This window comes from Spea bombifrons, chromosome 5, assembly GCF_027358695.1.
Source record: "Spea bombifrons isolate aSpeBom1 chromosome 5, aSpeBom1.2.pri, whole genome shotgun sequence".
NCBI lineage: Eukaryota > Metazoa > Chordata > Amphibia > Anura > Pelobatidae > Spea > Spea bombifrons.
The window spans coordinates 17,703,934-17,717,143 of NC_071091.1; the positions used below are offsets into that span (position 1 = coordinate 17,703,934).

Sequence of the window (13,210 nt, forward strand, 5' to 3'; positions counted from 1 at the left end):
TGCTAAATGTGTTCCAATTTTGGGGGCTAAATCATTGCCAGCATTTTCCAGGACATTCCGCTGGGCTAAGCAAAATTACCCCAAGTGGTAGTCAGTAACAGCTATACCTGCCATGTCCCGTTTAGTTGTTTTTTTTTCAGACAATGAAGAATATTGCACATTTTTATTTGCATATTACATCATTTAGTAGTTATCAAAAAGGATCTAGTTTTTTTTTTCAGCTGTAGACATATATTTAACAATAGAGGCCTATCATTAAAACAAAAATCTCTAGATCAGCAGGCAAAACAAAAATGGTAACTATTGGTATAAAAAAAATTTTTATCTTTTTTTTTTTTTCCTTGTCAAAAAAAAGCAGATTTAAAACATATAACATTCTTGAATTTAGTTACAATACAGTATATGCATCGACGTTTATCAAACTTAAGAGTGTATATAAAGAAATTAAAAAAATAATCAACAAAAGGTATAACATTTTGATTCTCTAGAAGAAAGCAACATTTAAATTTTTAAACTAACAGTCAGTCAAATATCCTTTTATCCAGTTAAATAAATAATGGACTCAGTTTGCTTCTTGATGTTCATTGATTGCTCAGTTCCATTGAGAGCTGTCCATTTTGAAGATGTGCAAGAAATACACAAGCGTGGAAGTGAGAGTTTTGTGATTGTGTCGCTGTGTCTTTAAAATCATATCATGTGCAAATCAGCATACTCCGGAGTGGGAACCCTCAGGTTCTTGAAAACAGGCAGAAACAGCAGACACAAGGGCCACAAGCTGACATAAATTCACTCAAATAAATCACTTGGTCAATGAGGAAGACATATGACTTCAGCTTTAGGGCCTGTGACTAGTTGTGGACTGGAGAAGGCTGGCATATTCTGGACTGGGGGACAAGTAAACAAGAGTGCCTGCTTCTGCCTCCCATAACTAACACACACTCTAACACACACTAACCCTTAACACACACACTCATGTTATTACTGTGGTACCACTGCAATATCTCCTCTGTGCGTGTGCTGGCCCAATGTTTGAAAAATAGAGACTGGAGAAGTTACCCCCTGCACCCCCAGACCAGCCTGCACATCATTGCCTATGCTTTATAGTAGTTTAAAATAAAAATATTTAGAATATCTTCTAAATATAGATTCGATCCAGACTATCATACACATAATATCAAGGAAAAAGATGGCAAAATAGTGAAATAATTCTGATGTTTGCTCAATGATGAAAGATGTGGTATAGGCAGTCATTTCAAGACCAGAAAGTATTTATGTCTCTGCGTTTCAGCTGTAGCCTATGTTACTTCTCCAATTCAAGGCCCTACACTGGAGAATACAAGGATTCCAGGAATGTCTTGGAAGATAAAATGTCCCACATCACAAGAAAAACTACAAGCCTTCACTCAGCTCCAGAGTGACATCTAAACCACTACACTTTCTCTCCTGGGTAAAAAAGGCCCATTTTAAAATATGGGAAGAATGGGAAGGATGTCTAGAATAATAGACACACTGCATCAAAATCATTACCGAACAAAAATAATAACTTTGCAAATTGTGCAAGCTAAGTGATTTAGCATACGATTGCTGGTAAATCTCCTGCTTTGACTTAACATTGTCAAGGCCTGTTAATTTAAAATGAACTTCACTGACTGCAATGTGGATCTGGATTTGGAATACCAGTTCTTTTTGTAATATATGGGTTGATTGAAAATTATAGGTGTTCTCATTACCCCGAAATACCAACAATTATGTGTATTTTATTATGAACAGAAACCGCTGCTTTTGTTTGTTAACCTCAAGCTGCCCCCAGCATCTGACAACTTGCCCGGTGCCTGACTAGGATGCAGTAAGGGCCAGATATTTCTGAAAGATAGGCATGTGTCTGGAGGGCCAGCAGGGTTGGCCCCAAAACTTAGCTTGTTCTAGGTTTCCAGCACCAATATCCTGCATGAACTTGCTTTCTAACATAGTAAAGTAGCTTAGTGCCCTAGGCAGCCACCTAGTTTGCCTGACCAGTATTTATTTGGTTTAGTGGCTTTTAACCCCTTAAGGACAATGGGCGGTCCCTAAACCCATTGAAAACAATGCATTTATGGCTTTGTCATTAAGGGGTTAAATCCAGGCCTGGATGCCAGTATCTGGTAATGTATTGCCAATTCGCAGAGATATTGATATTCTGCAGCTCTTCTGTATTGCATAGTAGCATGGTGGCCCATTTACAGCTGTTTCTGCACCCCTGGGCTTTCACAGTCTTAATAAATGAAACACGTGTCACAAGTACCTGGAATGGCAAATAAGAACATACATCTCTTTTATATTACAATGCTGACTTTGTAGCATAGAGCAGCAAAAGTTTTATATAAATTATTTTTTTCCATTGGCAATCCACGTACTAAGCTTTAATTTTGCTTTCTCTTTTGTGTTTTCTGGCATAATGACAGGTATATACTTTCCTCTATATATGAAATGTGGTCAGGTGATCATTTTCAACATGAAGGGCCAACTCTCAGGGAAAATCAAAAAGACCATGGATACAAGAGGCCACAGATAGTGTCTTTTGTTTACTAAGAGGTCCAGGCTGCACATCTTACTGTAAAACTTTAGCAAATAGACATTTTTGTTGCTTTCATGTTACTGAAAGTACTTTTACAACAAACTATAACAAATCATATTCAAGCATATGTAACAGTGTATTACAAATATGATTTGACATTGCAAAAAATAATACATTCATAATACACGTGGTACGTGTCTTTTTCAACCTCGGGTCCTTTACCAGAGGCCTGGGAGTTTGAGGGTTCTGTGCAGTATCTTAGCTGTTTCTAGCTCTGAACTCTTCTGGACAAAGCGTTCTGATGTTGTTCCTGGAATCTGTTGGAGCCACTCTCCCAGCCCCGATCGTTCCTATGACCACTGAGATCACTTTGGCCTTCACTTCCACATCTTCTCTAGTTCTTCTTTCAGGCCCTGCCTGGTGCTGTAGAAGCCTGCTTCTATGAATAGGGGATATATGAACTGTATGAGAGAACTGTGGATGGACAGAAGACCTACATCCACACAAAGTGAGAAATGGCTACATTAGAAGATTCCACTGTCCTCACAACCATCCCTACTACCTCCATAACTCAGACCAAATATATATATATATTTTGACTTTATATTTGTTGCATAAATCATGACACGGTGTAATATGTCATATGTTGTTGGTCATCTGAGGTTGTATTTTTAGCCTTGATATGTAAAACCATAGAGGGTGTTCTCTCCTTTTTACATGACTGTACATCTATATATATATATATATATATATATATATATATATATATATATATATATATACATAGTATACAGTATATATAACTATTTTAACTTTTAATGTCACTCATATTTATTAACTATAGTTAGTGACAATAACATTTTAGATACACTGAAACTGTTTATTGTCATACATACTAAAAACTATACAATATCACCCACCCATGAATTAAAAAAAATTAAGACAGCTCGCAAGAGCAAGACCCTCCCTCTCCTCCTGTACTAGCATGGTTTAATGTCTGTTAATATTGTTGTCATTATTATCACTGTCCCCATTGAAACAGCTCTACAGAATCTGCTGACGCTATATAAATAAGAGTAGTGTAATGTAAGACGGAAAATACTTAAAAGTCTGTGTGGTAGATGATTTTGCACCTAGTATTTCTTAAGAGAAGAAATCAGGAACATCTCACGTTGATAGCGATTTGATTTTATTTTTTTACATCGTGTGAAGGCTTTATTCTGTCGTAAAGTTGAACGTAGTGTCCTTTGAGTTTTGGAATTTGCTATCAGAAAAAGTAGCTAGTGTGTTGACAGATGTGGCATGGAAAACAGCTCGTTCTCTACCAAAGGTGGCAGGCATTTTAGTGGTGATATGACCATGGCTCTCCGTGAGTCACAATAACAAATGGATTCTGATCTCTCACTCCCTGTAAAGTCTCATCAGAAAGGCGAGAGGCAGACATGTTCCAAAATGCTACACAGTTGTTCATTCTTCTTCACGCCTTCACTAATTCCATATCTCCCCAGTTAGAGTGTACTTGGCTTTTGACGTTAGGCATGCTGAGATATTTCTGGCAGAGAGGCTTGAGGAATAGAGGGTAATATCTCTGATTAGATAATGTTATTCAGGGCTTTAAGGCACAAAACACACCAGATTGGCACTGTTGCAATTTAGCGAGGGATCCCTACTGAGTAACAGCATGCAGTTGAGGCGAGTTTTTGGCAGGCGTAAATGGGGAAAAGTAATATAGTGTGACAAGGGCGAATTGGTGCATGGCCCTGAAATTGATAAAAAGAATAAGATATCCTTGTCAATTATTTGTTAGGCTAAAAGTCAGTCATGCTCCAGTTTTAGAAGAGAGGGGAAATAGCTGGAACACTTCACAAGGAACATATTACATGCACGTTATAGGACTGTGGATGACCATTGGTAGACCTGAAACTGACAAAACTAAACAACATGCTAGTCAATAGAACATAGAACGCTCAATATTATGTGATTTAAAAAAGGATATTTAAACTATTGTACACTACATTTTTATGCTCATTATGTCCTGGCCATTTTGAGTCATCACACCTCCCCATGACAAGGAAGAACTTAGGGGGATTGCAAAATAATCATTGCAAAAATAATGACAATAATTATTATTGTCCTTTCATCCTCAGCAATGTATGACAGAGAGGAAAGTATGACAAGACAAACACCAGCCAGAGCGAAGGATAGAGAGAAGTCGCGTAAAATATATGGAAGGGGACCTAAATCAGAAAAATAGAGAAGAGGTGTGGGAGTAGGATAGGAACAGGAGGAAAAGGAGGAAAAGGAGGAAAAGGAAGGGGTTGTAGACAATTACTTATAATAGAGTATTGCAGTAATCATAACCGAACATGGCATCTTTCTAGGAATTCCCCAAAGGGTTTCATATCTTCCTGCTACATTAGGGAGCAGGAAGAGTGTACAGCGGGGTCCCATGGGCCGGACTATATGTGCACATGGGGGTTATCCCCCAATAGGCAGAAATGGGGCAGCAATTGGGAAAAACTCTGCTCATGGATTGACCTACATCAGAGACTCTGGCTCTATGGAATAGAAACTTTTTCCCAAGTGATTTCTAATCCAAAATATTCCATACATCAGTTGAGACTCATCTTTCTTGACTGTTTTTCAATTAGTCATTTTCACTGATGCAAGCAACCAAAATTGACCGTTAAGTCCATCGCTGCTTTAAACAGAGTGGATTGGCAAGCTGAGCTTAGTTAGTCCTTTGCTAACATGAAATGAATTTATTAATGCCGTGTTATTGTCCCTACATTCTAAACATTAACATTAGAATGTCTTTGTAATTAGTGTCCAGAAGTGAGAATAAAGTAGAAAGAAATGTAAAAAATAATGTTAGTTAATATCAATATTTTAAACAATTAAAGACACTAATGAAATGTACCAAAGCTATCTGGTTTGTAAAAGAACCTAGCTTTATTTTCACCAGAAGAGACTGTCATTTGATCATGGGCAGGCACAGGATCTAAATTGACAAGTAATATATTGTGGCTGGTTGCCAAAGTTGTTAAAATGTAGAAAGTGTAATATATTGGCACTTGATACTTCCTGATGATTAAGAAAATTCTCTTGTTGATGGGTTTTGAGCATTTTTCACACTTGTGCTATAGTATAAAAATACATTTACATACGTGTATTTTTATACTATAGCACAAATGTGAAAAATGCTCAAAACCCATCAACACGAGAATTTCCTCAATCATCAGAAAGTGTCAAGTGCCAAGAAATCAACTTAGTTTTTCAAGCACTCTTGAAACATGCCATTTTTAGTGGATCCACTCCAGATTATAGACTGAGGATTTCTTACCTTGAAGCACCTAACCCTGACATAGCAGATGCATTAAAAACCTTTTACGTTGGAGTTTGTGCAATGCACACAAACACATTTTACAGAACTTTACCTTGTACTGGTCCTTGAACAAATATTGTAGAACGTGCAATGTGTTTAAAACACATTTTCACATTTTATTTTTCTTTTAAAAAAATAAAAATGAAAAGTAAAGTTTTAATAAAGTGAACATTGCTCAACATTTGTTCATACTATAGGAATAATAATAATAAATAATAAATAATAAAAGCAAGAATCGTATAATGATTGTAAAAGTGTTAAAAGTGTGTATATATATATATATATATCTATATATATATATATATATATATAAATATGTTTATGGCTTTTAATTTAAATATACATTTATCTATATGTGTGAATCTTCTATCACATTATATGGTGTATATATATATATATATATATATATATATATATATATATATATATATATATATGTGTGTGTGTGTGTGTGTTTGTATGTGTGTGTGTGTGTGTATGTTGCTTTTGTCTTGTAGTACAAAAAAACCTTTTGATACCTTTTAGTAGGCCAGCATTGATGGTGAAACATATAACATAACAGAGTAACATAAGATTTTAGGACCTAAGAGGTCCCTTCTTCACATGTAAGCTTCTGTCATATCTGAACACAAAAATAAACTATTACATGCCTCTTTTAAATAAAATATATTTTTTTTAGCTTTTGTGGAATATTTGGTCGTAATTGAAACCACATGTCTTTCTAAGAGGTGTTCTTGTGTGTAATGTTATCCTTCTTCAGATGTACCTTCTAAAAATGAACACAAGTGACAGGGATAGGTAGGTCAGGAACATCAAAATCTCTGCTTGCAGAAGAAACATTTGAGCCTTTCTGCCTGACTCTAATTTCAGAAAATCATTCCCTTATGTTGCATGTATATTTTTATTAAGTGCTTCTATTAATTCGAAAATAAAAGGTGTCATATCTGGGTTGTGTTTGCTTAACTTTTATCAATTATAAAATATGGAAGCAAAACAAATTTAGTCACTATATTTGACTCCAAATTGGTTCATCAAATAGAACGTATTGTTAGGTTGTTTTGGTTTTATGGGAAATATTTAAGTGGCACACATTTTTATTTAAAATACCCATCCTTTCTTACCACTAGTCATTTTTATTTATGTAGCAAACCTCTGATATATGAACAAATTCTAAATGTAAATATTTGACCACAATCATTTGCATACATCCAAGACCCCAAGTTCCATGTACCCCAACACTCATGTTTTTCCAGAATGAGGGAAAAGAGATCAGCAGTTCCAACATCCTATATCACTCGTGTGATTTCATCTATGTTTCTGTGCACTGCCCAGGACACTGTGTAATGATGTCATATCCTGGCATCCATGTTCCGCAACATGCAGACCTCAAGGGATTAAGGAAAATGGGTTCTGTGTTTTATTGACGAGAGGTAGATATATCACCTCTTCCCTGTTAGACTATTAGGTAATGTGACCACAATATACCCCCTGACAAAATGACTTGCTTGGGTAACATAATCATTGTCCTCAAAATCCACTTCTTTAAAGACGCATATAATATTGCACACTAACACCCCCATATTCCTTTAGCTCACCTCTCTTAGTCCCTATTCTGCAATACACGGGTGTGGCTGCTCCATCCCTTACAATGTCATTTTTACATTTTGCCTATTGTGTTATACACCACAAATTCCTCTAGATTATAAACTCCTCTGGGCAGGACCCTCCTCACCTGTTGTCTCTGTAAGTCAAACTGTTATGTTACATACTACTTGTAATGTCCTGTCCACCCATTGTACAGCGCTACCAAATTTGATGGCGCTATATAAACAATAAATAATAATATGTACTTGGAAGCAAACCAAATGCAAAGGCCCAGACTGAAGGGCAGAGCAGGTATAAAATGGCAGGGCTAAACTAAGGTAACGAGGCTCAGCTGTCCCAAGTAATTGGATAGGGGTGCTCCTGAGCTGCAGGTAGACAAGAGTTCAAATAGTTATTGCATAGTCCAGGCTGGCAGGGTGGACCCTGACAGAAGGCCTGGCTCACGATCTGCATTTCAGTCATGCTGGAATGGAAAAGGGTCTTCCACAAACTGTCTTGGTATGTCCCTTTCAGCATACCAAGGCATTCTGGACAATACTATGCTACCAAATTTGTGGGAACAGTTTGGGGAAGACCCTTTTCTATTCCAGCATTACTGTGCCCCGGGAAGAACGTGACCGGCCGCACAGAGCCCTGACCTCAACCCCATCGAACACCTTTGGGATGATCTGGAATTGAGATTTCGAGCAAGGCCTTCCTATCCAACAACAGTGGAAGTTATTATAGCCGCAAAGGGGGGACCAGGTACATATTAATATATATTATATTAATGTCTATATATTTAAAATGCGTAGTCCCTGTTGTTGATTTAATGGTTAGGTGTCCTAATACTATTGTCCATATAGCGCATTTGATAACAATAAACTGTAGTTGTATATGTCAATGTATATATATATATATATATATATATATATATATATATATATATATACATATATATATATATATATATATATATATATATATATATATATATATATATATATATATGTTTCAAAATGTACCTAACATCCAAACTAAGAAATTTTGTAAATGCTTATACATATACAATAAAAACAGGTTTGCTCCAAATTTCTGTTTTCCAGTAAGTTATCTCCAACCATCTTCAAACCAGTTGAAATACTGAATAGAAGCCCCCCTGGGTTTGACAGAACACTCATAGACAAGACCGTGTAATTCTCAGAGATCTCTCGAGCATTGGGTGATTTGTGGAGAAATTATTTTAATTTCTTTAACTCAATATACAGTTAAGATATCAGTGGTTTTGACATTTCAGGTGTTTACTGTATTGCTTTTATCTTTTTCCCCATCATAATGAATCTGACCTGTTTACACTGAGGAATGTCCAGCCACATGAAGCATTGTGACAAATCTCCATAGAACTGGCCTGGTGGCTGCCAGATGGTGCATCTGCTTTTCTTCAAGCCCTCGGTTTGATGGCCCTTCATCTGCAGTGCTGGATTATTATTATTGCTGTTTATTTATATAGTGCCCCGTATTGAGCCATGCTATACAGCTGGGGGGAAAAGTTCCAAGCAGAATGACATAAAGTTACCACAAGCACAAATGTTACGCAGAACACTATTTAGAACAAGTGATAACCAAGAGCGTATAGAAGAACAAATAATAAAATATTTTGCATGTAAAGTTGGATGAAGTCCAGGCTTAAGGCGTTTCAATGGTGGGTGGGGGGAGAATGTGTTCTACTAAATATAAGAAAAAAGTAAATACATTTTTGATGTCGCAATTCAATAAAAAATTAAAGGTAAAAAAGAACAATGAAAGTAAATAAGTTTGTCCTTTGGATAGGGCAAACAGGGCTGTTGAGATATTACCTGTTCACCATGCATAACTGTGAATTCATATAACTGCAGTTGCTGCAGTCACGTGAGAAAACACTGAGCTCTCGCATTCTCAGCATTCCTATTGCCGCGGTTACGTGACTTTACCAATGGGGGCCTCACAAATGTCAAGTCACCCTGTCACCAATGAATTGCTCCCCAATACATAAGTCTCACATTGGCATGTAAAATGCAACCGATGTAGGCAAGATGAAGCGCCCGCTTTCTAGAGGATAAGCTCCCAGAGTTCCTTTTTTAACCACGTGCCTGCATGAATGCATAAGGAATGAAAGTGGATAAACCTCAAACTGAAAACAATGTATGTCATCATCTAAGGCATGGGGCAGATGGGAAAAGGTTTCACACACTTTAATGCATTAGGATTTAGTAAGCAACGTTAGCGCTCGCACCAAATACTCTCGTATTGTTGGTTTGATGTGCAAATGCCCAGGAGGAACTCAAGGCATTTGCCCCAGGACTGGATGATAAATCAAGATTAGAAGATGAACAGCTAGTGAATATAGGCTACCGTTTAGAAGTTTGAGGTCACTTTGAAACGTCCTTGTTTTTGAAATAATAGCAAGTTTTGTCCATTAAATTTATTTTTTAGAAATATAGTGTAGATGTTGTTAATGTTGTAAATGACTATTGTAGCTTAAAACAACTGATTTTTAATGGAATATCTTCATAGGCATACAGAGGCCCATCACTCCTGTGTTCGTTAATTCAAGTTTAAGCTTAAAAAAGCTAATTGATTGTTAGGAAACCTTTTTGCAATAATGCTTGTATACAATGCAGCAGGCAGTGTTGATACGAAAGACTCTTCATAACTTTATGTGGCCCCTGAGAGGGACCTCATTTTACCCGGGGCCCTGGCTGCCTTGTGTACAATTCCCCTATGACCTAATTACATGTTTCAGGATAGGTTAAATTTAGTGATTGTCATAGGAAAAGAATTACATTTATTGCAATTTTTCCTGCCTTTCCATATCTATTAACCAATTTTAAAAATACCAATGTGAAATATAAACCACATTTATGTAATTTCTGTGGGATGCATTTATTAAGACTCTGTCTGGTTGCTGTGCTTTGTTGCAAATAAAATCCCTTTCTCCTGTGTATCTGCATGCTTTATGTATAATGTCACCAATAATATTGTTTATTGTTTCTACATCCCTGTACTATATGCTGATTATCTTCCGCAAAAGGAAGGAGCCATAGGGACAGCCTCTCCTCCATTCAACCAATCAGGGGAGATGGTGTGCCTGGGTGATCCGCTCTTTGCATAAGTTCACCGGGAGGCCATGTCCACGGAGAAGCAGATGAAGAAAGAAGACAAAGGAAAGAAGAACAAGACGATGCAAGAGAAAAAGCAGAGCTGTGCAGCAAGGAGACAGGGAGACCAAAGCAATTGGTGGAGAAGGTAGGGAGACAGTCAGAAAAAGTGAGAGAGAGTATGAGAGACCATGAGTGCGAGTGCGAGAGAGTGTGAATGAGCATGAGAGAGTGAATGAGAATGAGTGAAGAAACAACAAAATTAAAATGACAATTTGCCGCACTATTTTTGTTGGGGGTCACACCCTGTTTTTGGAGATTCATATGAATAGACAAAATTGGCAATTTTTTATTTAAATTGAAGTTGATATGAATCCAAATCTAATGAATATTATATTATGAATTAATTTCCCTTGAACAAATGGCCTTTGTTAAGAAGATGGGTATTGCTGAAGTGGTCCTGCATAATGCATAGTTCGATAAGGGATCCAGTTTTCTGAAATGCTAAACAGTGTGTGGACTGTTTTGTGTTTATGGTGGTGAATATAATAGTTAGTAAATAATTCAATAATTTGTTTCATATTACAAGTTTGCTATTGAACATTTAGCATTACCATTGCAAGGGGGCTCAAACCCCAAATGTTCCAGTGGGCATCTGGTTGGTAACATAGTATTCTGAATCTTATAAAAGTCTGTACAGGAATTGCTACAAGATGTTTCCTTCTATGTTACATTGGAAGAAATTGTCATCTACTTTTTCACTTTCCTGTAGCTAACAGTAACCAACCAAGTATTTAAGAAAGGTAAACTTAGTTTCACCAAGTACCAAGACTCCTTTAATAATATATGTGTCAGTAGTGAAAAATGTATGACTAGATTTAAAGAAGAAACTTTTTTTCTTGTAATTTTCTAGCATAACTGTGTCGTTAATATAAATGTGACTCATACTTTGCACACTGTTACTATGAGAAACACTCTGCAGAACTGCGTAACTCCAGAACCAAAAAAATATTTTACTGATTATGATTCCTTTAATGAGTGCTTGAGGTTATGGTCCATACCATTCTGTTTGGTGTAGCAGTAGGCTCCAGCTCTGGATCTGTTTGGAACCTAACAATGACCCATTCCTGCACTGATCAATAGAAGGACTGTCTCTCCCTGGGAAGAAGAAGCAGATATGAATTGGCTAAACATGAGGCAGGAGTCTTACACCGCTCCTCCACACCCAATATAACTAAATGCTACTTCTAATTCTAGAACAATCCATGTGAGCTCCCAGGTACTAGCAGTGTCTTTGTGATTTTTTAGGGCTTCCAACAATAATTTCAATGAGACCATTAGCCATTTAATGTATATACCAGTTGCCTTCCTAATGCGCTTGTTTCCTCTTACGAAGTCAGGCTACAAAACAAGATGGCAGGTCTCTTTCATATATTACAGATTGACTAAAGAATATCAGGTAATGGAAATGGAAATTATAGAAGGTCAGATCACATTAAGGCCAGGTAACACATTGATTAGTCAATGCGTTGGCATCGTTTCAACTACTAACAAGGTACTGTTCATTACCTGCATTAAATGAAAAAAAAAATCCCCAAAAGTATTTCCGAATCTCTACACACAAAAGCATGCTGTACGTCTGAGACTTCAGCAATTTAAAAACACATCATCTATAGTAATATTTGAACTGGAAGAACTTCAAAGAATCTAGTAAAAAATATATAAATATCACCCATTTCCCATACATCTGTTTGCTGTTACATCTAGTGCTTTTTCAATAAATACACGTTAACGTCCTCGGCAAAGAAATATTCCCTGTGTTTTTTAGACGTCTAGTGGGTTTGCTTGTATATCCTCATAGCTCTTGGCTTTTCCTGCTGCACAATACACTTTATCATTTTCCAAACCTAAAAGACTAGGTCTAGGGTTAAGCATTAAAACAAATATGGCATAAAAGTTCAATCTTTGGCTTAGACCTAATTTAATCAGCTCAAGAAAAACCACTGAGTTTTTTTTCTGTGTGTTTATTTTTGGGGAACGTAGGTGGAGTATGACATCATCTCATTAATGTCCAAATGTACAAACATCCCACAAAACCTATAATACTCACAAAACTTTAACTAATGAGTATTTTAATCTTTTGATGAACGTGCAACAAACATCGTGACCAAACATAATTAGTTTCACTGTATAAGATACACAAATAGTTGATTAACTATAAGATGTGCAAAGGAAATGTAGCAAAGTTTTGTGTATCCGAAACAAATTTATCTTGTAATCTCTTAAGGATATTTAATTTCAGAAAAGATTTAGAGTAATTAGCATGTTATTGTTAAAAGAAATAACGGCTATAAGCACTATGTGCTGATACAGATCACAGTAACACTAGTTTTAAAGAATGCCAAAAATTCAGGCTATTAAATGAAAATGTTGATCACAGTAGGTGTAGAATATCTAGCAAGGAAAAAAAATCTGCTCTCCAGCTTCAGTAGAGGATGTCGTCATCTGTAAAATAAAAAAGAAACAATTTGATTAGCCATTCATAGACTG

At 36.4% G+C, this 13,210-nt stretch overlaps 1 long non-coding RNA gene across 2 annotated transcripts in view; it reads right to left on the reverse strand.

Annotated features, from left to right (window-relative positions):
• Nucleotides 1–12,775: 12,775 nt before the first annotated feature.
• The window catches only part of LOC128496567 (uncharacterized), a 33,126-nt gene continuing 32,691 nt past the window's right edge, over nt 12,776–13,210 (reverse strand). For both annotated transcript variants that reach the window (XR_008354246.1, XR_008354245.1), the window contains exon 3: nt 12,776–13,165. This is a non-coding gene — a long non-coding RNA (uncharacterized LOC128496567). The remainder of the gene's footprint in view (nt 13,166–13,210) is intronic.